Source organism: Larus michahellis, chromosome 16, assembly GCF_964199755.1.
Source record: "Larus michahellis chromosome 16, bLarMic1.1, whole genome shotgun sequence".
NCBI classification, from domain to species: domain Eukaryota; kingdom Metazoa; phylum Chordata; class Aves; order Charadriiformes; family Laridae; genus Larus; species Larus michahellis.
In genome coordinates this window covers 9,422,506-9,445,025 of record NC_133911.1, presented here as the reverse complement: position 1 = coordinate 9,445,025, position 22,520 = coordinate 9,422,506, and positions in this window count along the sequence as shown.

Sequence of the window (22,520 nt, the reverse complement as noted above, 5' to 3'; positions counted from 1 at the left end):
GAGCATCCTCCAGCCCGGGCTCTGGCTCCGGCTTCTCCTGTCCCCGGCAAAACTGTTATTAAAGCTGGCAAGCCATCATGAGAAATAAAGATTTATCGTGCTGTAATTTCCCAGGAGGGACAGAGATTAATGCCGAGGAGAGGGGAACCAGCATTCATTTTCTGTTTGAGGAGCGGAGGAGGTTTTCACCCCCGGGCCCCTGTGCTCCTGTGCCAGCAGCCGGCAGCGGTCCAGCCGGGGGCACGGCCTCGGGGCTCCATCCCACCCCGCTGGGAGCCAGCCCAGCCCTGCGGGAGCATCCTGGAGCATCCTGCTGCAGCAGCTCAGAGCTTTCCTCTGCTGACCTGGCGGATCGGAGCTAAATCCAAGGGCAGCACAACCTGCCGGCGGAGCAGAGGGTCCCCATGGCAGCCCCGCACAGAGCCTCTGCTCCTGCTGCGCCGGCGATGACCCCCCGGTGCTACATCCCTCTGCTCCCCCGGGGGAAAACAGCAGCTCCATCGAGAGCTGTTTCTGTTCCTCTGTTTAACTCTCAGAAGACACATGTTCCCACAACGGCCTCCCATCGAACGCCGCTTTGTCCTTTCCCAGCTTTGTAGCGCAACAACGAACGCCTGGTGCCGGGTAATAAGAACTACACGTGGCCTCATCTGCGCGTCACTCTGGGCACACTCACAGGTTACACGGGAATGTGCCATGAATACAACATTTTGGAACTGAGAGGAGGTTTGGGGCTTTTTTTTTGGATGGTCTTTGCCCAGGGAAAGTTCCCTGGTGTTACCTGGGGATCTGCAGCGCAGCGCTGGGCATCCCCGGGATGCTGCAGGGGGAAGGCAGGAGGGGAGCAATCCCTGGATACAGATCCGAAATTCCCAGCGCTGCGGGAGCACAGGCCGGTCCAGCAGCATCCATCCCGTTTCCCAGGGCTGCCTGAGCCCCCGCCTCCGCCCCAGCAGCATCCCCTGCCTGCCCCGCCACAGGACCTGCCAGCGTGTGCCCTCCCCACTCAGCTCCACCGGTCGCTTTTGTTTTCATTAGAGAAAAAGTCACCACTCCCCAAGTGCCAGCCTGCTGAAAAGCAACCATTGCTGTTTTCAACGGTTATTCATCAAAATCAGACGAGAGCTATTCCGCTCGGGATCCTTTCCCCATGCTCAGGCGTGCCTAGCCCTGCCCCGCTCCTCTCTCAGCGGGGAGACGAAGGCTCTCCTTCCACCTCCTCACCCCTGCCCTTTTTGGGGGCTGTGACAGGAAAAGCAAAGCAACGCTCGAGACCTCAGAGGTGTTTCTGCAGCCCCAGACCCGCCTCGGGGCAGGCGCCTGCCGCACGGCTCTGCTCCGGAGAGATCGGCGCTCCACAGCAGGGACCTGCCGAGGCGCCAGCACCTCTGCCCTCTCCTTTCTAAAACCATCTTAAATTTTGCCCTTTCAAGGCCACTTACGGCAGCGCGGCCTCCGGCGAGGGACTCCCCGTGCATCATTGGGACGGCAGCGCTTTGCTCGGCACCCCACGGCAGGCTGGTGGTACGGGGCAGAGCCCCAGCTCCCAGCACCGCCGCCCGCGGTGGATCTCAGAGCAGGAACAGAGAATTGCTCAAACACCTCGGTGGGAGTCAGTGCCATGGCACAGCGTGAGGAGCGACTGGCACCCGGCCCGGCGCGGGCAGAGGCAGCACCGTGGCGATGCTCAGCCAGCCCCGGTGCCCCGAGCGAGGGGGGACGCGGGAAAAGCTGTAGAGGAGCTTTCACAGATAAAAAGATAATCCGTGGACTGAGCAAACTGCCACCACTCGGCGACTGAGACCAAAGAGTCCTCATGAAAGACCCCTTATTTTTGTTATTGCTCCTCGTGGATGCGCTTCACGGGAGGAGGGAGTACTTGCAATGCATATTTCCATTTTGGCTGCAATACTTTCATCATTACCATTTCAATTAAAATTGCTCTTTGAAGCAGTGTGTCTTCAGGCTCAGCCACACAAATCTTTGCTTTCATGAACGTGGAAAACTTGAAAAACAAAAATGACCCTGTTTTATCCAGCCCTGCTTTCTTCCCCTCGGCACCCTGCGAGGTTTCCACCCCGGGGCTGGTGTTGGAGCGGGCGAGGACGGCTGCCCACGCCGCGGTCAACACCTGGACGCGATGCCCGAGTGGGCCGGGTACCAGCCGCCCCCCGTCAGGGCAGGCAGCGGCGCCAGGGGGTTACGCTTTAAAATCAGCTGGGTTCTGGCAGGAGCAAGAAAAGGCACTGCAGAAGTTTGGCTACAGGCGGTGCGTGGTGTGGTCAGATGCAAAGCCCAGCATCCGTGGTCTGGGCGCATCCCTGGCTCGCTCCGGGGCAGGATGCGCTCCTGGAGCAAGGGCAGCCCTTGTCCCGGTGAGATGCCGAGGGAGACGCACGCAGCCCCGTTACCTCCCACCTTCCGCAGAGCTAAAATCGAGCGAGAGCTCCATTAATGCCCTTCTGCCTTTGGCTTTTGGGCAGCGGCCCAGCCGTGGGTCAGCCGTAGATCCATGGGACCCCGCAGGGGTACAGGGTCCTGCCTGCAAACGCTCACCAGCCCCCCCGCCTCTGCTGGGGATCCTGGGACGAACCCTGAGGCGGAGACTATTCAACACTTCTGTAAAACAAACTGGTGTTCAACACTAATTTATGGATATACTGAACTGTCTAACAGGAATGTAAATAGGATTTAAAAAGAGAGATCAGGAGAGGCACCTACAATCCAGTCGATCTTCTTTGCAGAGAAGCAGAAGAAGAAACATGGAAAAGGAGCCCGATAATTTATGTATTTGTGTGTCCCGTCCCGTCCTCAGGAATGTGGGTACCAGTGGCTGCCGCCCGTCCTTCATAACTGCTCACAATGTCATCTTTTTAATGAAAATTAAGTGCTTTGGTTGTACTAAATAGAAGCTGTGCGGACATGTCTAATTGCAGCACTGGGAGATGGCAACCTCATTTGAAAGGAAGCAAGTCCCGGGAGGATTCAGCACGGACTCTTCAAAAACAACAGACGCCATGGACTTAGAAGGACTAAAAATATTTTCCCTGCATCTGCGCGAGCTGTTTCATTTCCTCTTCATTTTCTCTAATTTTCTTTGTCTTCAGCTTTAACTGATTTGATGCATCCTAATTACGAGCACATCTGCCCGCTCCCGCGGCGTCCCGGCTGACCTGCGCAGCGTCGGGGCCAGCAGAGGGATGGATGGATGGAGGGATGGAGGGATGGATGGATGGATGGATGGATGGATTGATGGGGGGAGGGAGGGATGGGGCAGCGGTACTTGCTCAGCGCTGCCGGACAACCCTCTCCAGGGACCTGGGGATGTCCCTCCTGGCCCCTGGCAGCGAGCCCTGGGTGCCGCCAGCCATCCCCAGAGGAAGCTTTTCCATCTGCAGAGTTTCCCGTGCTGTAATCCCGGGCTGGAGGACGCCCAGCCGTTTTCCCCACGTGTACAGTCACTTTCCCAGGAGCTGACGGCGCCATCAGGATCGCACCCGTTGCCGCCAGTCCTCAGATCCCCCCCTCACAGGACTGGGGAAGGCTTTTTTGGGTTAGCCGTCACTTAAGAAAAGCCTGTGTAAATCCAGTGCTCAGAACTCATTTATTCTGCTTCTAATATATGACAGTGTTTTTCATCCCACTCTTAAAGAAAATCCATCCTCCCATCCGAGCTAAAAGCAAATCCCTGGCAAGATTAGGTTAGCCTAGAAAAACTCAGCCTGTAAGCAATTACCCATCGCTTCCGAGGTGTTTCGTCTCCTGGCATAAGGAAATCAAAATCCCCAACCAACAATTCATGGGAAGAAGCGGCTCCGCTACAAGAACAAAATGCGTGTTGTGTCCTTTCTTTAATCAAGTTAATGGTCATCATTTCACATGCTAATGTCTCCTCAGTGCTCCATCAGCTCCGTACAGCTGCAGCCGCCTTCAATCCCGCGCAGTTTACCTGAGAGACCCAATTACGCGCTCTGCTCCGAGCGGGCTGACTCTGAACATCGCAGACAAACCCCACCGCCGGCCGCTTCAGCCGCGCAAAGCTTTTCTCTGGCACCGTGTAATTTCAAGGTTTTGGGTGAAAAAGCGAAAAGCAGAAGGGTTTCTGTCCTGCTTTGCTGGGTTCTCGGGGAGGGCTGGGGAATGGCAGGAGGGGGCACTGGGGTACCCCCGCCCGGGGGCCGAGCTCGCTGGGATGTCTCCAGAGAGCCCCAGGCTGTGCCGCTGGCTGCCCAGGGCCACCAGCAGCCCAGGGCCACCAGCCCTGCCAGGCTGCCTATGTCAAGGCACAGTGACATTTTCATTGCCATCTAGTGGCAATTGCTCACTGCTGCTTTCTATCCTCCATTTCCTCATACAACCACCAATAACCGATAATAAATTAACTAAACCCAAACAGTCAGTATTTTTCCCCGCAATCTTTGCATGAAGATGCTCGATGGACCGGGCCCGGGGTGCCTGCAGCGGAACGTGCTAATCAAAGGCAAAGCGAAGAGTTGGTCCGTAACAAAAAGGATGCACCGGTTCCCCGGCTGATTCCCATGTTCAGTTCTGCCTTTGCCCGAGCGGAGCGGCATCCAGCCTCCCGCGCAGCCCCCAGAACCGCAGCCGGAGCCAGCAGCAGCTTCAGTTCTCCCCTGTATTACCCAGGCAATGGGCAGCGTACAGAAGGTGAAAATTAACGCTGTGAGAGCAGCAGAAACCCCGGGCGCCCAGGCAGGGGCCTCGCTGCCTTTCCTGTGCTCTTCCTGCTGAAAACACGAGGTTTTTGTGCGTCCCTCACTGCTCCTTGCCTGCCTGCAGCCCCAGCAGCATCCTCGCTCCCGCAGCCACCGCCTGGAGCATCCCCCGGCATGGCCCCTCCGGCGGGACCCGCATCCCCGCAGCAGGACGAGGGGCAGAGGAGGGGCCGTGCCCCCCACCGCACCGGGACGCCCAAGCCCGGCAGAGGCAGATGGATGCAGCACCCTCAACGGGAGGCTTGACGGCTGCTCGCAATTCTCCAAGGGCTGTGAGATAAGGGGACTGCCAGGGAAAAGCCGGACCAGAGCGATAAGAGAGCTTATTCCATTCAATTATTGGGCAGATAAGGCAGCACAGGCAAGCCTGGCGCTCCTAATCCGTCCCAGACGCAGAGGGTTGGCGTCTTCCGAAGGAGCCGTCCCCGGGTGGCTGCTGTGGCACTCGCCGGGGCTGGGCAATGCTGCTGCAGGCAGAGCCCGGCCGCCCCGCTGAACCTCCTGCTGCAGACTTTACGAGCCTGGGACCGCTCGGACTCGTATTTCTTGTGAAATACGGCCCTGGCATTTCTCACAACCTTTGCGCAAAGGTTAGGAGGGAGCCTGATGAGATTTGCTTGGTGGCGGGGAGCCGGGATGCGCTGTCGGCGGGGAAGATGGAGCTCTCTCCCGGGAAGCGGCGGCTCGCCCCTGGCTTCGAGGGCTGGCGAGGGGAGGCAGTGGAGGAGCGCGGGCTGCAAGGTCGTCCTCCTGCAGCAGCGATGCTCGCCTCGACCGAGGGAGGAGAGCTGCGAGGTCACGGGGCTGCTGCGAACACCGGTCTGACCCCCTGAGCCCCCAGCATGAGAGACGGCCCCCCCCCAGGATGGCTGCGGAGACGGGTTTGCAGCAGAGGGGCTGCCCTGGGGCGTTCTTGCAGAGCCGTGCCCCCAGACAGGGCCAGGATCAGCCCCTGGAAGGGTCTCGGGAATGCCTGGCCCCTGCAGGGCTGATCGTGGGGAAGGAGGGGCAGGCAGCAATGGGGCAGGCTGGGAGGCACCAGGCTGGGAGAAGTGTGGGAGGCGATGGGGCTGGGGGCAGGCAGGCCCCCCAGGGTCCCCCTTCGGGGACAAACACCAGCATCCCTGATGCCTTCCTCGGGGGGGAGGACGGAGCCGCTCCACGAGGTGTCAGGGATGGGCAAGCGCCAAGGAAGAGAAAGCACGTAGGAAATGTCTTCTGTCTGTGGTTTCACCTGGGTGCCTCTAATTTTACTCGCCCAATTAATTGGAACCATAAATCTGCAGCTGCAGTTAACCACATGCACAGGACTAAAGATGGTTATTAAAGTCTTTCCTGCACCGTCTCCCTCGCTGGTGGCCAAGAGGGGCCGTGGCTGGTGGCCGGGGAGCACAGAGCCAGCCCCGCGCGGGGACGGCTCTGTCACCTCCTCAGCGCTCCCCGCGGCACCTTCCCCACGGCACGTGGGGCCAACCGCGCACGGACCCCAAACCACCAGCAAAGGGCTGGAGCCGGGATACCCGTGTCCCCCCCCGGCACTGCCCTCCCCACAGAGCTGTTTAATTAGCCGCAGGCTGGCACCGCTCTTAACGAGCACCCCTGGCCCCCTCCCCAGGACCTGCTGGACGGGATGCTGACGCAGTTTGCAGAAGCCGCCTGTACGATATCGCTGGTCCGGGGCTGGGATCAAACCCCCTCCTGGAATTCGCCTCACCGTCTGCCGCAGGACTGCGAAAAAACGCAGTCCAAACCATCCCCAAAACCGTCGCTGGGCTGACTGGGAGGCACAAATGAGCTGGCCTTCCACCGCCCGCCACTGCGCACGCTCGGATCAGGCCAGGACACAGCTTCGTGCTTTGGGGAAACTTCCTCAGATTTTTAATTATCACAGGCAATTAAGACTTTAATTCTGCCGGGCTCCAGCTGCCGTGGCTGGCGCGGCTCCAGCAGCCCAGCCATCGTCTCCGAAGGCTGTGCCGGGATGCTGGGCGCGGATGAGGAGCTCCAGGAGAGGGGCTGGTCGCTGAAGCCACTAACGGGTGACAGGACCAAGGTCACCATTGGCCTGCAGTATCACGCCAGCGGTGCCCAGGGCCAGGCGAGCGGCTGGGGAGGCAGGCGCTGGGATGCTCCCGAGAGCCACCGGCCGGCATCGGGGCAACCAGGGCACGTGCAAGAGGAGCACCCGTGAAATGCCAATTACACTGTGAAAAGTCAAGTATTTTATGTAAGGCAGAAGGACGAGGAGGAAAAAACAAGGGCAGCATTAAAAATAGATCAAGGTAAGGAGGTGAGAGAGGTGGCTGGGGAAATGAGAGCCCGCGCGAGGGGCGGTGGATGAGAAGCGGGGGATGATGGAGGGGAAGCATCCAGCCAGGTGAGGACGGGCGGACAAACCGCCACAGCCCCCAGGGAACCCCCCCGGGGACAGGGAGGCTCCGGTTGTCCCACAAAACCATCCATCCATCCCCAGAGAGAGCCACGCTCGGCCGAGGACGTGAAATGCAGCCACGGCGGCAGAGAGCCTGATAGACAGAAAGCATAATAAAGTAATCCGGGTCCCACTGCAACGGCTTTTCTCTTTTCATGGTGAAAATTTCTTTCATAGCTGATCTAGCGGAAGCTGATACAGTTGTAACATGCACGCGGGGGGACGTGTCTCTCCACGGCTGCCTTCTGCGTTATCACAAATAAATATCGCTACAAAAACCGGAGGAAGCGCGAGCCCGGCCTCATCTGGCACCCCACAACGTAATTAGTTAACGCACATCAACCGGAGCCTGAAATATGGAATACAGAAATCAGAGGAGCTCACCCAATGAAACGGAAAATGAGAAAGCCTCACCCAATGAACGAGCTCTCTAAATATAACCAGTGCTGCAAAATTATGTCAGAGAATAATTCATACGCAGAAATAGCTCTCAAACTTAGTGGCAGCACGAGCAGCTAAAGAGAGCGAACCCCAAGGAACAATGAGGAAAGTGCACGAACGCGATGGAAGTGTGAGAGCAATACGGAAGGAACGATAGGAAATATTCCAGGATAGTTCTTGCGAGCGGTGCCACCGCTCTGGATTGCGGGGAGGGGGGGGCGCGAGGAAAGCCTTGGGAAGCGGTGGGGGGTCCCCTCCCTCGCTGCCAGCTCCCACACGGACGCAGCTCCTTGGATTTGCTTGTGCCAAGCTGGGCACCAGCGAAGCAGCACCCTTAGCTTCCTACGCTCAATAGACGCATACGTGTATATAATCCTTCTGGTTTCTGCGGCTGCGACACATGCTGGGTGCTATAAAGGCTTTGCCCGAGCAGCCCTTGGCCACAGGAAACCTCGTAATTAAATGGGCTCTCCAACATCTCTAGGTCCGGGGTATGTTCAGGAAAACCTCTGGAGTTCAGGCAAGGAAATCTGGGGATCCCACGGACTCCCCACGCCGGTGATGGGGCGGCAACCCAACCCCCCTTTTCCTTCCCCTGCCAACAACGCGGAGCTGATTCACTCCCACAGCTCCCAGTGCCCGCTGGTGCCGGGACCGGCATCCCAGCACTTTGGGGTTATTTTGGACACTTTCCTTAATTTCATTTGGTGTGATTGGATTTGATTAAAAGGTATCGATTGGGGTGGGGGGCTAAAACCGGGGCCATTTGTCAGTGGCCGGGAGCCTGTGAAATCTCCTCATTAATAAATCAGGGCCGGCGCTATTCGGCGCGCAGCTATTACCGTTCAGAAACACCATCAGGCCCTTTCCCCCTGGCACCCGGTGACAGATTAATACCATTAAAAGTTGCGAGCGTTTCCAGCACAGAGCCGATGCTGGGTCCAGGGAGAAAAGCCCCGGAGTCGGAGGGTGAGAAATAGCCCCTGTGCAGGTGGGGGGTCCCCAGGGTGGCCGAGGCCGGGGGTGACGCAGCCGTTTGGACGCGGGTGGGCTGCCCCGTGCAGAGCAGCGATTTCAGAGGCTACCACAGCCCCGCTTCAGGGAAAAGCAGGAAAAATCCCTGCCCAAAGTGCCTTTCTCCTCCTCTTGGGCAGCAGAGGCTGCTCAGACACAAAGCCTCTGGATGCAGCATCTCCCATGAGATGCTCCAACATCTCCCATGAGATGCTCCGACACCCTCCGTAGGATGCTCCCCGCACACGGGGCCGGAGCCCCCGCCAGACGCAGACACGACTGCCGCTTCGATTTAACTGCACCGTCCACAGGCAGCTCCTCCAACAGCTGTGACATATAGAAAAATTACCGAGCAACTCTCACCAGCTCCTTAGCAGCGTATTGACACAACTCGAAGGGAAAACGGGGCCTGGAACGAGCAGACGTAAGGCTTCTGATGCATTTGTATTATTTTCAGCACGCTATCATAGCTCCCAGAATGGGGATGTCAAATGGCTTCCTCTGAGCATTTTGTACGTCTTTAAAAATGAAATGGGCTGTGCTGATGCCTTCAGATGTCTAATGGGTGATACGAGTGTAAAAGTGCCACTTCATGCTTTGAGATGTCGCTACAGTAAATCAATCCTATTTTCCCTGCTTATAAATGGCAAATATTTTCTCAGGGCTCCTTCAGCAGCGGGGGGGAGGCGGAGAGGAGCCGGGGGCCGTCGGCAAAGCTGAGCACAGGCGGGTCGGCCTCGTGGTCCAGCTCAGCTCCTCCATCCCGTGGAGGCAGGAGATGCAGGATGCAAGGGGGCAGGGGCTGTGAGACCCCAGATTTCACCCCCCCTTGGCACCCCAAGGCCTGGGAGACCCACCGCCGTTATCTCCTGCCTCCTGCGGGCTTGCGCACCCCCCAGGAAGAACTCCGTACGTCTGTTTTAAGGCCTTTGTAATAGCTTAGATGGAGCCAAGGGAAGCTTGACAGGTTGGCGCAGTATTAAAAGTGATGTACGATAATCAAAGGGGAGGAAAAAGAGACCGCTCTCTTACAAGAAGTCTCTGAACGGCACGGAAGGGAGCGTGATCAGCAGATCCGCTGTATCACACACGCACGCCCGTGGGTTTGGGAAAGAAAAGCTCTCCATGCTCAGGGTTTTTCGGTAAAGGTGGTTGGTACCACCAATAAAAGCCAAGACCTGGACGCGATGCGAGGTGAGCGGCCGCAGGGCGGTGCACGCGGGGTCCGTGTGTGTCACCTGCGAGACAGGAGCTGTGGGACCCCTGCGGTGCCAGGAGCCGTGTCCGGGGTCCGCAAGGACGGGGGAATCCACCGCGAGGAGGAGACACCTGGCCGGCTCCTGCCCTGCCCCGAGGATCCTGCTGACGCCAACGGGCAAGTCCGGAGCAGGGACCAGCGAGGGCACCGCTGAGGGGTCCGTGAGGATCCATCATCCCCTTAACTCCTGAAATCCCGTGCCTGGGGGCTGATCCCCGCTGACTTACGTGTCTCGGGGACTAATGCAGTCAGCATCGAAATGGACCATAATCATTACGGCAGTAAAGTGATCCTTGCATTTTCCTATTTACTAATCTTCAGCTTCTCCTTGTGACCTTTACTTTAAAATGTTTCAATATAAATAATGCACTTCTGTGAATATATTCTTCTGATTATTTCCCAAAGCTCTGATTCTCCATGTGTGACGGTCCCTGAAGTGGTAATTTGTTCTCTTTCCTGGTAATTGCAATTTTAGAAATAGCTTTTTCAAATGCTCACAGCCTGATATCTTTTTAGAAGATATTTCCTTCATTTTTCCCCTCCGTGATAAAGTTGCTGCCCGCGGTGGCGACGGCAGACACCCCTGGCACCGGGGCTGGGGATGTCTGGGGGGGGAGCGGGGGCTCCACGGATGCTCCTTATCACAGACCGAGAGGTTGGTGACACCCCAGGAGACTCCATCTTTCTGTTAGGCGCCTCCTAATCTATTAGGGCATCTACTGGGAGTCCCCTAATAATCTCAGATTAACTCTTATTAATTCCTGTCGCAACTGAGATTCGGTTATTGCGGGATGGGAAATACGGCGGTGCTGCACGGAGGGAAAATAGCCCGGGAAGAGGGATGGCAGTGGGAGAATCAGACAGAGACCTGCACTTAGGAGTAGTTCATCCCTGAGACACCCATTCCAGTTCATTAAATTAATAAAATGACCATTTCTGGATGCTGTCAATGGCTTTGGGCTCTGGATCCGGGCAGAGCCCAGCAGCGGTGCGAGTCCTCCGGGGGGCGGGGGGTCTGATGCCCAGGGCCAACCCCCCCACCAAAAGGCAGCCCCCAGCCTGGGGGCAGCAGCTCGTTACCCGCAAACGAAGCACTTGGGTCTTCGCTTTCAGAAGGAGAGGGGGGTGTCCAGCATGGCGCGGGCTCCTTTTCCCGAGGGAGATGCCGAGGGAGGGCTGCGCCCATCAGCACCCCTGCCCGTTCACCCCCCAAGGCCAGCCTGCGTTCTGGCCGTGCCGCAGCCCCCGGGCTCTAACCTTTTGTAGCCAGTTCAGAGAAATTGTTGGTGATTAATTGAAGCTGAAGGTTAAGAGCCAACATAAGCTAGAAAGTCAATGACTAATCTATTAAGCTCCCCAGTAACTTAATTTACATGTTTTTAATGATTACTTCCTACCTGGGCACTCTGAAAACTAATTGGACTTGAATCGTTAAGTGCATTCAGAGGTGGACTCAAATTAATAAGTACCACTCATGTCTGCTTTTAGATGCAAAAGAAAATCAACTTTGGTTCTGGGGGCTGCCAGAACGCCTCATTGCTATGCAAACGCTGCCGCTCTCCTCCCTTCCCGGGGTATCTGCTCTCTAATAACCAGGATGCATTAGCCCGGGCAGACAGGTTTGCTGTACCTGCTGCCATTTAGGAATTAAAATCCCAATTAAGGGCTTGATGCACTTCTTGAAAATTGAGTTTTTCCATCCATTGTGAAAAGAAGAATCTGTTTGAGACTTCAAATGGCGCTCGGGCCAAGCATCGCTCCCAATTAGTCAGCGGGTCCTTGGGCATCCAAGGGATCGGCGAGGCTGGCTTGACGGTTCCTCTGCTGCCAGGGTTGTGAGCTTGCCATCCCTCCTCCTGCTCCTCCCCCTGCTCCACCAGTTGGACTACAGACTCTGTCAGCGATGGTCCCCGCTCCCCAGCTGGCACCGTCCGCTGGTTGTCCAGCGGGGAACAGGGACATCATTCACGGCCCAGCACCGTGTCAGCAGGCTCAGCCGCGCGGGCGGCACGCCGGGGACGCTTTTCTCCTGGTTTCTGGGACGGAGATTAATGCACCTGAAGGAAACCCAGCACGGCGGCGGGGCCGGAGCAGCCCCTTCCCCGCCACCTCTGCTGCCCCAGCGCCTGGCCACGTGCCTGACGGGGACACACAGCCTTTTTTCCAGGAGGGAAATTCCCTGATGTCTTGTAATTAGAAGGATCCACATCCAGCTCTTAATTTGCAGCACCTCTATTAGAGGTGGGCAGGCAACAGAAAACACACATCTCGACCGCAGGAAGGGGGTACGGCTCCAGACACGCTGGCGTTCAGCTCATCCCCACGAGCATCTTTAGTTCCCAGGGGATGGGGGGGATGCTGGGATGCAGCGCGGGGGCGGGAGCAGATCACACCTATGCACACGCCTGCAGGAAAAAACATTGTCACTCCGATGGTGACACCCTGCCATGTTTAAGGTGCCTCAAACCTGCGTGAGAGAAATAACCGAGATGCCTTCCATTTCTGTACAGGCGAGGAAAGCTCTTGCTGTGAGCAGAGAAGGCCGGCGGTCAGGGAGGGAATGTGGCTGGAATGAAAAGCACCTACTTAAGGGATAACATGAAAGCCCTTTTAATATAATTTAATGGCAAAAGGCAAAATGAGGCTTCGAGATGCGGCGCCGGTTTGCTACTTAAGGCGAGGACGAACACTTGTATTGGATCAATCCACATGAGGATGAGGAGAAAAAAAAAAATCCCAGCGTGGTATTTATTTCCCTAAAAAGTCCGGCATCTTTGCCGGAGCCGCAGGAAGCGGGGTGATTTCGCTCGGTGTGGGAGGCGTGGGGCTGTCCTCGGAGCAGCACCGCTCTCCCCCGAGCGGAGCAGGACTCTGTCCCCCCGGTCCCGGACGAGTGGCCGGATGCGGGAGCCATCTCCGTCTCCATCAGCATCCCGCACCATCGCTACTCGCACTGGGAAGGCGACCAGCCGGCAAGTCACAGACTGCACGAGTTAATCATAACGAAATTGAGAATTTCACAGTTTGCCATCAATTAATAGCCGAGCAAACAGAACACGGTGCTTGAATTGGGGAAGATGGTTCCCCCTAAAGAACAGTTCTTTTAATGAGGCTCATAATAATACCCATTAATTTGTGTATGTCTGAGTGTTCAGGTTCGCAAATGAGAAAGGAAATAGCTTTGCATTGCGGTTGAGTCATATACACAACAGCTTCCCTGTTCTGCTAAGCCTCAGGTGGGTCATTGAGAATTTGTTTTACTGATTAAAAAAAAAAAAGTTTCTCGGAATAAATCCATCAGGCGCAGGGCCCAGGGCTGCCCGGCAAAGCATCCGCTGGGTCAGAGCGACGGTCCCGGGGTCCCGCAGCCCTCGCTGCTTCCTCCCCTCCGCACTTATCCCGTCGAACGCATCCCGGACTTGGGGGGGTCTGCAGCAAGGGGCTTTTGCAGGCCGGCTGCACGCAGCAGGAAAATGGGCTTTTCCCCTCCTTTTTCAGGAGCAGCTCCTTCCCCTCCCTGCCACAGGCGGGTCCTGGCTCGCTCCCCCCGGTGCATTCCCGGGGGGACACACCGCGGAGATGCCCCTCACCCCACCGTGCCCCCCCCCGGACCCCCGCTTTGCGGCAGGAACAGTCTTCCCCCAGCGCGGGGGAGCGGGAGGAATCCTTGCTGGAGCCTGCCAGGCTCCCCCCAACACAAATAACGGCGCTGACGGAGAGAGCCGCGTTCCCGCGCCGTCCTCAGGAATGGAGCGTTTCATTGTGGGCTTTTTCATTAGCTTACAATACAGGAGCGGTACAGCTGCCGCCCGCTCCCCCCGACGGCAAGGAAATTATGCACCTGGGCTAGCAGCCAGCATACAGAGGATTTATGCTTTCCAAGGTCTTTTATTAACTTGACAACATATGGCTCTATCCACACAGCATCTCCTCCTCCTCCCCCCGCAGGATGCCGGGGCCGGACCCGGGCTGTCCCTGGCTGCCCCCTGTCCCTTCACCCCCTGCCCCAGGGAAACACCGACGGTAACGAAATGGCACGCAACAGTTTCCTTCTTTAAAAGCATACTTAAAGTGCCTTTTTCTTGCGCGGACGCAAAACCAGACTTTAAAAGTAACAGCATCGAATATTTAGGAAACTCGGTGATATTTTCCTTCCTGAATAGGCACACCTGAGAACGTCGGCACAGGCTAAGTTCTGATTCCACGTGGTTCTCCATGGAAACCTGCGCGGAGGATGGGTTTCTCACTGCGTTGGGGCACGTTCCCACACTGACAAGAACCGGCTCCTTAAACAGCCGCAGCCCAAAGAAGAGCCCGTGCTCTCTTTGCATTCACATCGCCTTTCTATTCCTGCCGGCGCCGAACACGACAGTCCATAAGGGTCCCTTCGGCCCCCGAGGCCGCCCGAGCCTCTTCAGTCAATGTATGCATACGAGCCCACACTTGGAAAGCGGAGTTACAATTGATTTTTGTCTTTAAGATTCAGGCTGCAATTGATTTCTCTCAGACAGAAGGCTTCGCATCTAATGAAATGCAGAGATCCTCTTGGAAATGCACTGCAGCTGGCAGTGGGGCTACGGGCAAGGAAAATTGCCCTCATTTTTAAATCTTTTAGTAACTCCAAGAAAAAACCCGAAGGCCTGGGCTTCTGCAGGTGGAGGAGCGGGAGGGAGGTGGGGAGCAGCTTCAGAGAAGGCAGCTCCGCCAGGGAAAGACCTTGCCAAAACTTCCCCGTGCCCCGGTACGTGTAGGAGGAATGTCTAATGATGTTCAACTGGCTGGAAAAATGTCATGCTGCTGCCTGGCTTTAGACATGTCTCTTCCCTCTCCCAGCCAGAACGCGGCTGGATTGCACTGCGCTACACCCCTCCTGGGCTGCGGACAAGCCGAAGTGCCGCAGGCAACACAGGGTGCCCCGTGTTGGTGAGGATGGTGAGAGCCGGCACCCTCCGGGGCAGCACCCAGCCCTGTCCTGGGGGCTCTGGGGGGCCAGGAACGACACATCCCGAGGGAAGAGGTGTGGGAAGAGGCTACGGCTGCTCACCAACAACGCAGCCGCTTCCCCAGCCACGGCCCACGAAGGAAGAGGGAGCGGCGAGGGCTCCCTTGGCAGGGGGTGTTTGAATGGCACCGGGGAGGAGAAATCCCACTTATCTCTTAGAGGAAGAAATTCAGCTGCCAGCAGCATTGCTCCTCATTAGGCAGATGTGCACTGCTCTGCTGTAAGTCAGCGTGGCAGAAGGGGGCCGGGAATTGAGATTTATCCCTCTCTCCTCCGCATCTGAAAGTCCCCAACAGAACCAACCCTGCAGCTATCGGTACAGAGCCGGCTCTGCCTGAATCTCCAACCAGCATCGCAACGGCTGCCGGCTGCAGCCCTGCCTGTCCCTACGCTCTGCCTTCCCAGAGCTCTTCCCTGGGGGACGGGACCCCCTGAAACTTCACACCTCAGTGTTGGCAGCTGAGACCACCAGACCTCCCGAGCCACCATCGGGCCAGCGCTCCCTGGCCGGGAAAGCCCAAACCCCGACCCACCTCGTGTCTCCAGAGCTGGCCGGGGGTGACCATGAGGAGGCTCCATGCACGTTCACCAAAGCTCTCTGCTCCTGGAGAGTCCTCATCCCTGCCCCACGCCGGCGTTTTCCTGGCGCTCTCATCACTTTGCTGGTGGGAAAAGCTTTCTTGAGGGCAGGGAAGCCCCGGGGCTGCAAAGCCTCACCGGACCCAGCAGCCGATGAGAGGTCTCCTGGGCAGGCTTTCCCAGGCAGGGGTTTTCCAAAGCAGAGCCCCGCAGGAGGAGTGACACCGGCCAGGCAGCCCCCACACCACAGACCTCTCCTTCCAGCCCAAAAGCCTTCCCAGGGTCTGCAGCAGCCCTTTGTAGGCGAGGGGCAAGGTGCTGAGTGCCCCCAGCTGTGCGCATCCCCAGCTGGGGAGGGGGGGAGCAATCCCGGCCCCGGCCCCTCCTGCCTCCGCACTGACCTTGCTGGGCCGGTGAGGTGCTGGCCAGGTGAGCCGAGGTGTGTCCTCCCATCCCATCCCATCCCATCCCATCCCATCCCATCCCATCCCATCCCATCCCATCCCATCCCACTCCATCATCATCAGCTCATCTTCTAGCAGACATTCCCACACGCCGAGCGCCTGGCTCTCCCTGTCCCCCGGTGAGGCGCAACACCCAGGGTCTTTTAGTAACAGCCCTGGAAATGCCATTGGAAAACGAGTGGAGATTAGGAGCTGCCATTTACGCGTGTGTGAAATGTTCCAAATCGATGGAGGCAAGACCCAAATAAGCCCTGTGCCGTGGTCCGACGCTGCTGCATCCCGCAGCATAGAATCAATCATAGAATCATTCAGGTTGGAAAAGACCCTTGGGATCATCGAGTCCAACCCACAGCATCCCCCTGAGCCACCTCATCTTCCAGCCTCTTTGGGCAACAGGCTTGGCTTTTTCCTTCGCGTACCCGTGCATTTTCCAAACTTTTCCAAAACCGCCCATTTGGAGCAGCAAGCGAGGGCTCTGCTCGCGCGTTCAGTCCTGCCGGATGAGTTTGTTTACCCGCGCGCCTTAAAGTGCGGAGCATGAGGCTACAATGGCATCTGAGTAGCATTGAGTGCTTTCAAGAAGATTACACCCGCTGAAGTAGTAATTAATGTTTGTTTTATTATGTTCTGGGGAATGATCGGCCAACAAGATAATTCAAATAAAGCAGAACATGTTCCGATTGAACACTGTTTAAAGGCTGATTCATTGCAAACTGGCCCGTGCGAAGGACTAATAATTAAGAGAAAAGGCACAAGTAGGAGCATACTCGCCATTTATCTGCCTTTTATGTAATTAAAATGATGGAAATTATGGCTTAATGAGTGGAAATTGGATGTGCTCTTGAGAGGTTTGCGTATCCTGTTTTCCTTCCCAGCGCCGTCTCCAGCCGTGTCCCCAGCCCCGGGGCGCAGCCGGGCGGCGAAGGGACCTGGGGCACCTGGGGTGAGAGCTGGCAGCGATGGTGCCGGCAGCGATTCTGCTCCGCCGAACCCTCGCCCCCGAGGGGCAGCATCACCCGGGGCCGGGTAGCGAGGGCTGGAAGTGGGGCTCCTCTCACCAGACCCCCGCGAAGCCGCCCGGTGCGAGCGCCGCTTCCAGTGATTAATCCTTTCCTAATGCATCATTAAATTACGTCCAGTGAAATTACTGTGTCACATTATATGGTAAATAAACCCCAGGGAAGGCAGAACCTCCAGCAGGCTGAAAACCACCCAATTTTATCCTACAGCCGAGCGCTGAGGGGTACAGGGAGGGAAAAGCTGCTCTGCTGCAGCGTGGGGTGCTGGGGGCCGGGAGCTGCCGGTGCTGCCGACGGCAAACCCTGGCGCTGCCGCATGGCTAGCCGGTACGGCACGGCGCGGCTCACCACCGCTTCCCATCCCTTCCTCTTGTTTGCTGGATCTGAATTCCCCTAAACGGGGAGAGAGAAATTCTCTCTGGAAGAGCACGGCGGGACGAGCGCGGCGTAACCCACCTGCACTCGCATCAGCCCTCCGCCGCGCGGGGACCTGCGACGGGGGGGCTCGGCGTGCCGGGTAAATGATGAGAAGAGAATCGTCCTCCATCTGGTGAAATAAATTCCACCGCATTTATTTCTCCGATTTAACCGTACAGGGCCGTAACGATTTATGAAGCCCATGGAGGCAGAGCGGGGGAGCCGGGGTGCCGGCTGGTTGCCAGCACTGCCAGCACGCCGGGGACCCCGCGGCCATGCCGGCGGTGCCGAGTGGACCCTGGCACTAGTGGATCCTCACACAAGTAGACACTCACAGGAGTGGACCCTCGCCGGAGTGGCCCCTGGCACGATTGTCCCCTGGCCGAGGGGCAGCTTCCCACTCCGGCTCCTCGGGGGAGCATCTTCCACAAGATGGAGCCTGCGGGCAGACGATGTACAGCCAGGAGGATTCTGGACGGCGAGCAGCCGTCTGTCTGTCCGTCGCGACGCGCGGTGGCCTGTCCATCTGTCTCCCAGGCGGTGCCGGAGAGCGATGCGAGACGGCTTGTCCGTCCATCTGTGTGTCCGTCTGCCAGGCGGTGCCCGGTCAGGGATGGAGAGCGGCTGTGGGGCTCGTCATGCTTTGCAATGCGTGATGACCGGGGACCTGGCGCGGCCCCCAGGCACGTGTGTGTGCATGCACGCGTGTCCGAGCGTGTGTGTGCGCACACGCGTGTGCCCTCCGGCCCTACGCACACAAATGAGCAGCTCCGGGAGGACCTGGCAGCCCAGCTGGGGACGAGCCCAGGGGTGCCATCTCAAGGCAAGCACAGCCTTAACCACAGACAACTTCTGCCAGCACCCAAGAGGCACAAAAACCTGCCCTGCAGGGTTCTGGGGGGGCTTCGCGCCCCTCGCAGGGGATGCTGAGTCTGCCTCAGTTTCCCCTCTCGTGCCATGGGCTGTGGCTGACGGCAGGGACTCCCACAGGGGGTGGATTCGTCTTTATGTACCGCCGGCTCGCTGCTTTGCCCGGTAATCCGGAGAGGGAAATGCAAAACCAGGACGGATTAAAATAAATGCCAGAGCCTGAGGAGAAATGTCAGCAGCCAGGGGGCTGCGGGGGGAGCGGGGGGCCGGGCGCCCCGGGGAGGGCTCCCACCGCCCCGGCTCCGCTCGCCCACCTCCTCCGCCTCCCAAGGAATCCTCTCCCGGCTCACGCGGGGCGGGAGAGCCCTGGGAGGAAGGTTGCTGCTGGCTTGACGGGGACTTCCAGCCGCACCGTTTCTCGGGTCTATTTATTCCGACTTTCCTTTTTGCTAGGAAAACCTGAAGCGGAGGGAAGGGCGGCTCCGCTTACTGTAAGCGGCTTGGGGAGAAAAATAGCACCGTGCTTCACGCCATTTCCACATTATGCTAATGCACATCTGTTGAACGTCTCCTTCCCATCACTAATTCCAGCAGGTCCTTTCTCGTAAGTGGGAATTACTTCCATTCGCTGTTTTTTTAATTACTCAGTGCTTAGGAAAGTAGAGCAGTTGGAGGGGTTGGTTGCTGGCGGTGGCAGCTTGGCCACGCTCGGCACAGGCGGGGGCCCAGCATCTTTTGGGGTGATGCCGAGGACCTTTCAGGGCGATGCTGAGGACCTTTTGGGGTGATGCTGAGGATTTTTTGGGGTGATGCCGAGGACCGTGCAGCTGGTGAAGCTGGCAGCCGATCCCCCGGAGAGGAGGCAGAGGATGTCTGTCCGGGCTGGTCCAGGGAATCCGCCACGATGCTCGGCTCCTCCGGGGCCACCGCCAGGAGAAGCAGAATTACATGAGGGAAGGACCTGGCCTTTCCTACCAGAAACGTCCCCAAACAATCTCCATGCCAAAACACGCGCAAACGAGGTGAGGAAGAAATGGATCAATAAAACATTCAAGGAGCAAAGAAAAAAAGGGTGAAATAATGAGAGCCTCATTTGTTTGCTTCCTTTGCAGGTCACCTTAAAGGCAGGATGACAGGAGAAAAACACCAAATATCTGATAAAAAAGAAATAGCTGGAGGAAAAAAGCCTCACCTAAACGTCAGGCAGACAGCCTGGCTTAACCAGGCGGAAAAACTCCTGCTTCTCCTCTGCCAATGCGGGGCGAGAGCCGTAACTTTGGCCTCGGGCTCGGCGGGACCGCGTCGGGGTGCCGGGTCGGGGGGGACTTCATTAACGCCAATATAAATGGAAAGAGGATTTGGTGAGTGAGAGGAGACAGATAAGCGGTGACAGGGAATATGGAAACACGGCCCACTTGTGTCAGCCCGAGGAAATCGGCTCGGCGTTACGGGAGATGCGAAGGCGACTGCGTCGATAGGCGCCGCTCGTGACACCAGCGCCGTCGCCGTGCGGGGATGGAGCCCAGCCAGGGACCGCAGCCTCGCAGCGCCCTGGGGTCACGTTTAAAGGCTCATCCTTTGCTTCCCAGCAAAGCCTTGTTTCTCTGCAGAAAGCAGAGGGAAAGCCCCAGATCCACCCCAGGGCCCCCCCAGCAGGAGCTGTTTGTGCCTTGGAGGGGGCTGGGGCGAAGGCTGCTCGCCCGGCGGTGATTAATGAGCGGGACGAGGACCTTCTCCTGCCCTGTCGCCCTTGAAATCTGCCCCGTCACGCATGCTAAAGGGAAAAAAAATTCAGGGATTATATATATATATTTTTTTTTTTAGCGTTCTGCAGATAGGTCTGTGCTGAAGCCCCTGCCCTGATTGCTGTCGCCAGGTTGGGCTGGATTGGAGGAGAATTTTTATTTGAACAATAGGTCAAATGTGAATTCACCTCGCTCCAGACAGAGGATATTAGCTCCAATTTTGGAGGCTTTTAGCCTTCTTGCAGAAAGGGAAAAGAAAGAAAATCCTCACCGTCTAATTATGTTGGTTACAGGCAATCAGACTCTTAGTCATATTCTGATGACTTTTATTTGACACTGATTGATTACACTTTAATCGCTGCCCTGAGCGCTTTCTCCGGCTGTGAGAAAGGAAGTTTTGGCGAGTTCTGCCGAGCTTGGGAGGCGCGGGGACACCGGCCCCCTCCTCCTGCCCTTGGGAATCTCCTTCAGAGGGGGCTCTCTGTGCTCCCAGCGCGGAGATGGGGCACCCCAGAGCCGGCGTTCGAACAGCCCACGTGGAAGCGAGCGTCCACAGAGGAGAGGAGCAGCGAAACCCGGCTGTGAATATGTTCTAATATCTTTTACCTCACCGTAACACTCGTACGGCCGATAGCGGCGCGGTGCTCACAGGGAGAAGTCTGATGCAACCGATAAAAACCGATTAGTGGTTTTAAGATAGAAAAGCGTATCCATTTTGAACACAGATGCTGAATATATCGCTGTGAAAGGGTATTATATTCATGGCTGGACCGTCCCGTGGCCGAACCCGGCACACGTGGAGCCCAGCGGGGCCACGCCGCCGCTTCCCGTGCTCCCCTCTGCGCTCCCCCGGGCTGAGGGAAAGGAAAACCTGCCCGAAGGAGGGGGAAAAGTGAGGTGATAAATTCTTACTTCCTAAGAAAATGTTGATCCTCATACACAGGGAAAATACTGCAAAGCGCTCGAGGGCCTGCTTGCAGAAACGTGCCTACCGGCCCCCTTAGAAACCACGGAAAATCCTGGTTGCTCCGAAGCTGTTTTCCTACACGCTGTTGCAGGCGCCAAGGGAAATTCTCTCACCAAGAAGGGTGTCAGGGCGATGGGACGAGCCGGGGCGATGGGACGATGGGTGGATGAGACGCGGGAGCAGAGGCGGGCAGGCGGCTCCTGGTTGGAAACAGCGTCGCTGCAGGCTGCAGCCCCCCCCGTGCCAAACGAATCGATGCTGCTCCTTGGGAATTTGGCCAGCATTTTTATTTTTTTTAATAATTTTTTTTTTTTTTTATCCTATGGACCCAGGTGTGTTTTGTTTTTTTTTTAAGAGAATTTGTTTTGCAGCTTTCCAAGTGGGAAGCAATGTACTCCTGCAGATCAGCGTGAACTGAATGACAAGGTCTCTTAAATTGCCTTGGAAAGACGCAGCTTTGGGTTTCTACCCGAGGTCTGATTGCAGCCCGTGACCTGCCACGGAGCAACGGAGACGTCAGGAGCCTGGGGATGGCGGGTGCTGGGGCAGGAGGGCAAGAAGCGTCGCGATGTCCTAGTGCGAACATAATAAAGAAGAAATCCTTCCTCTTCAACAGCCGGAATATCACGACTCCAGACCTATGTCATTCAAACGCTGAAAGGAGATAGCCCTGGTGTTTTTAGATAACTGTGCCTTTAAAAGCCCTGTCTTTAATGCATTAATTAACTCTCAATGCAGCGAGGGGTTGGGAACAAGTCCAAACGTTTCGATATCGTGGATTTCTGATCTGCTGCGGAGCGTGGGAAGGCGCCTGCTCCCTGCCTTCGCCTCCCGCACCCGAGCGGGAGCGGAGCCGGGAGCAGGGGGGGCAGCTCCGTCCGCCCCCTCGCGTCCCCCCGAAAACCCAGGTGCCCGCACCCCCTCTGCCCGCGCCCCGCGCCGGCGGCCTTAGAGCGAAATGCATCCTGAGCCATTCAGGAGCTCGGGCGAGCCACTTGTACGGAGTAATTGAAATACAGAATATTGCGGCTGAAACTCCTCGCGCCGTGTCTCAGCCGAGGGCGGGAAGCAGATAATCGCCTCCTTCCACGGGAGAGTGTCGGCAGGTCAGGGCTGATGCATTGTAAATCGGTGTCTCGGAAGGAGCGGCACCTTGTTTTACTCAGCCTGCCCTCGCCCCTCTGAAATTGATGTGTTATTCCACAGCTCGCTGCTGCCGATGCTGCTCTTCGGGCCATTGCACGCTCCCTTCGGCACCCAAGCTTTAACACGGAAGGCAAACCGAGACGCGGAGCGGTGCTACGGCATCGCCACGCTGGGAATGCAAAGACAAGGTGGGAAAAAAGTGTTTTCCTTCTTTCCTGAACACACAGCTAGCAGCTGGCCAATATTAGCTCCTCGGAATAGCCTACATTAAACGCCTCATCCTGCGGTAAGCATTGATTTGCAGACCCGAGGCAATACTGCCGGGCTCAGGCCACCGCCAGCTGCCCTCGCCTGCGTCCCACCTGAAGATAAACGCCATTTTCCCCAGCCTCCCTTGATTCTTCTTTCTCGGCGGAGCCTCTTTGCCTTCT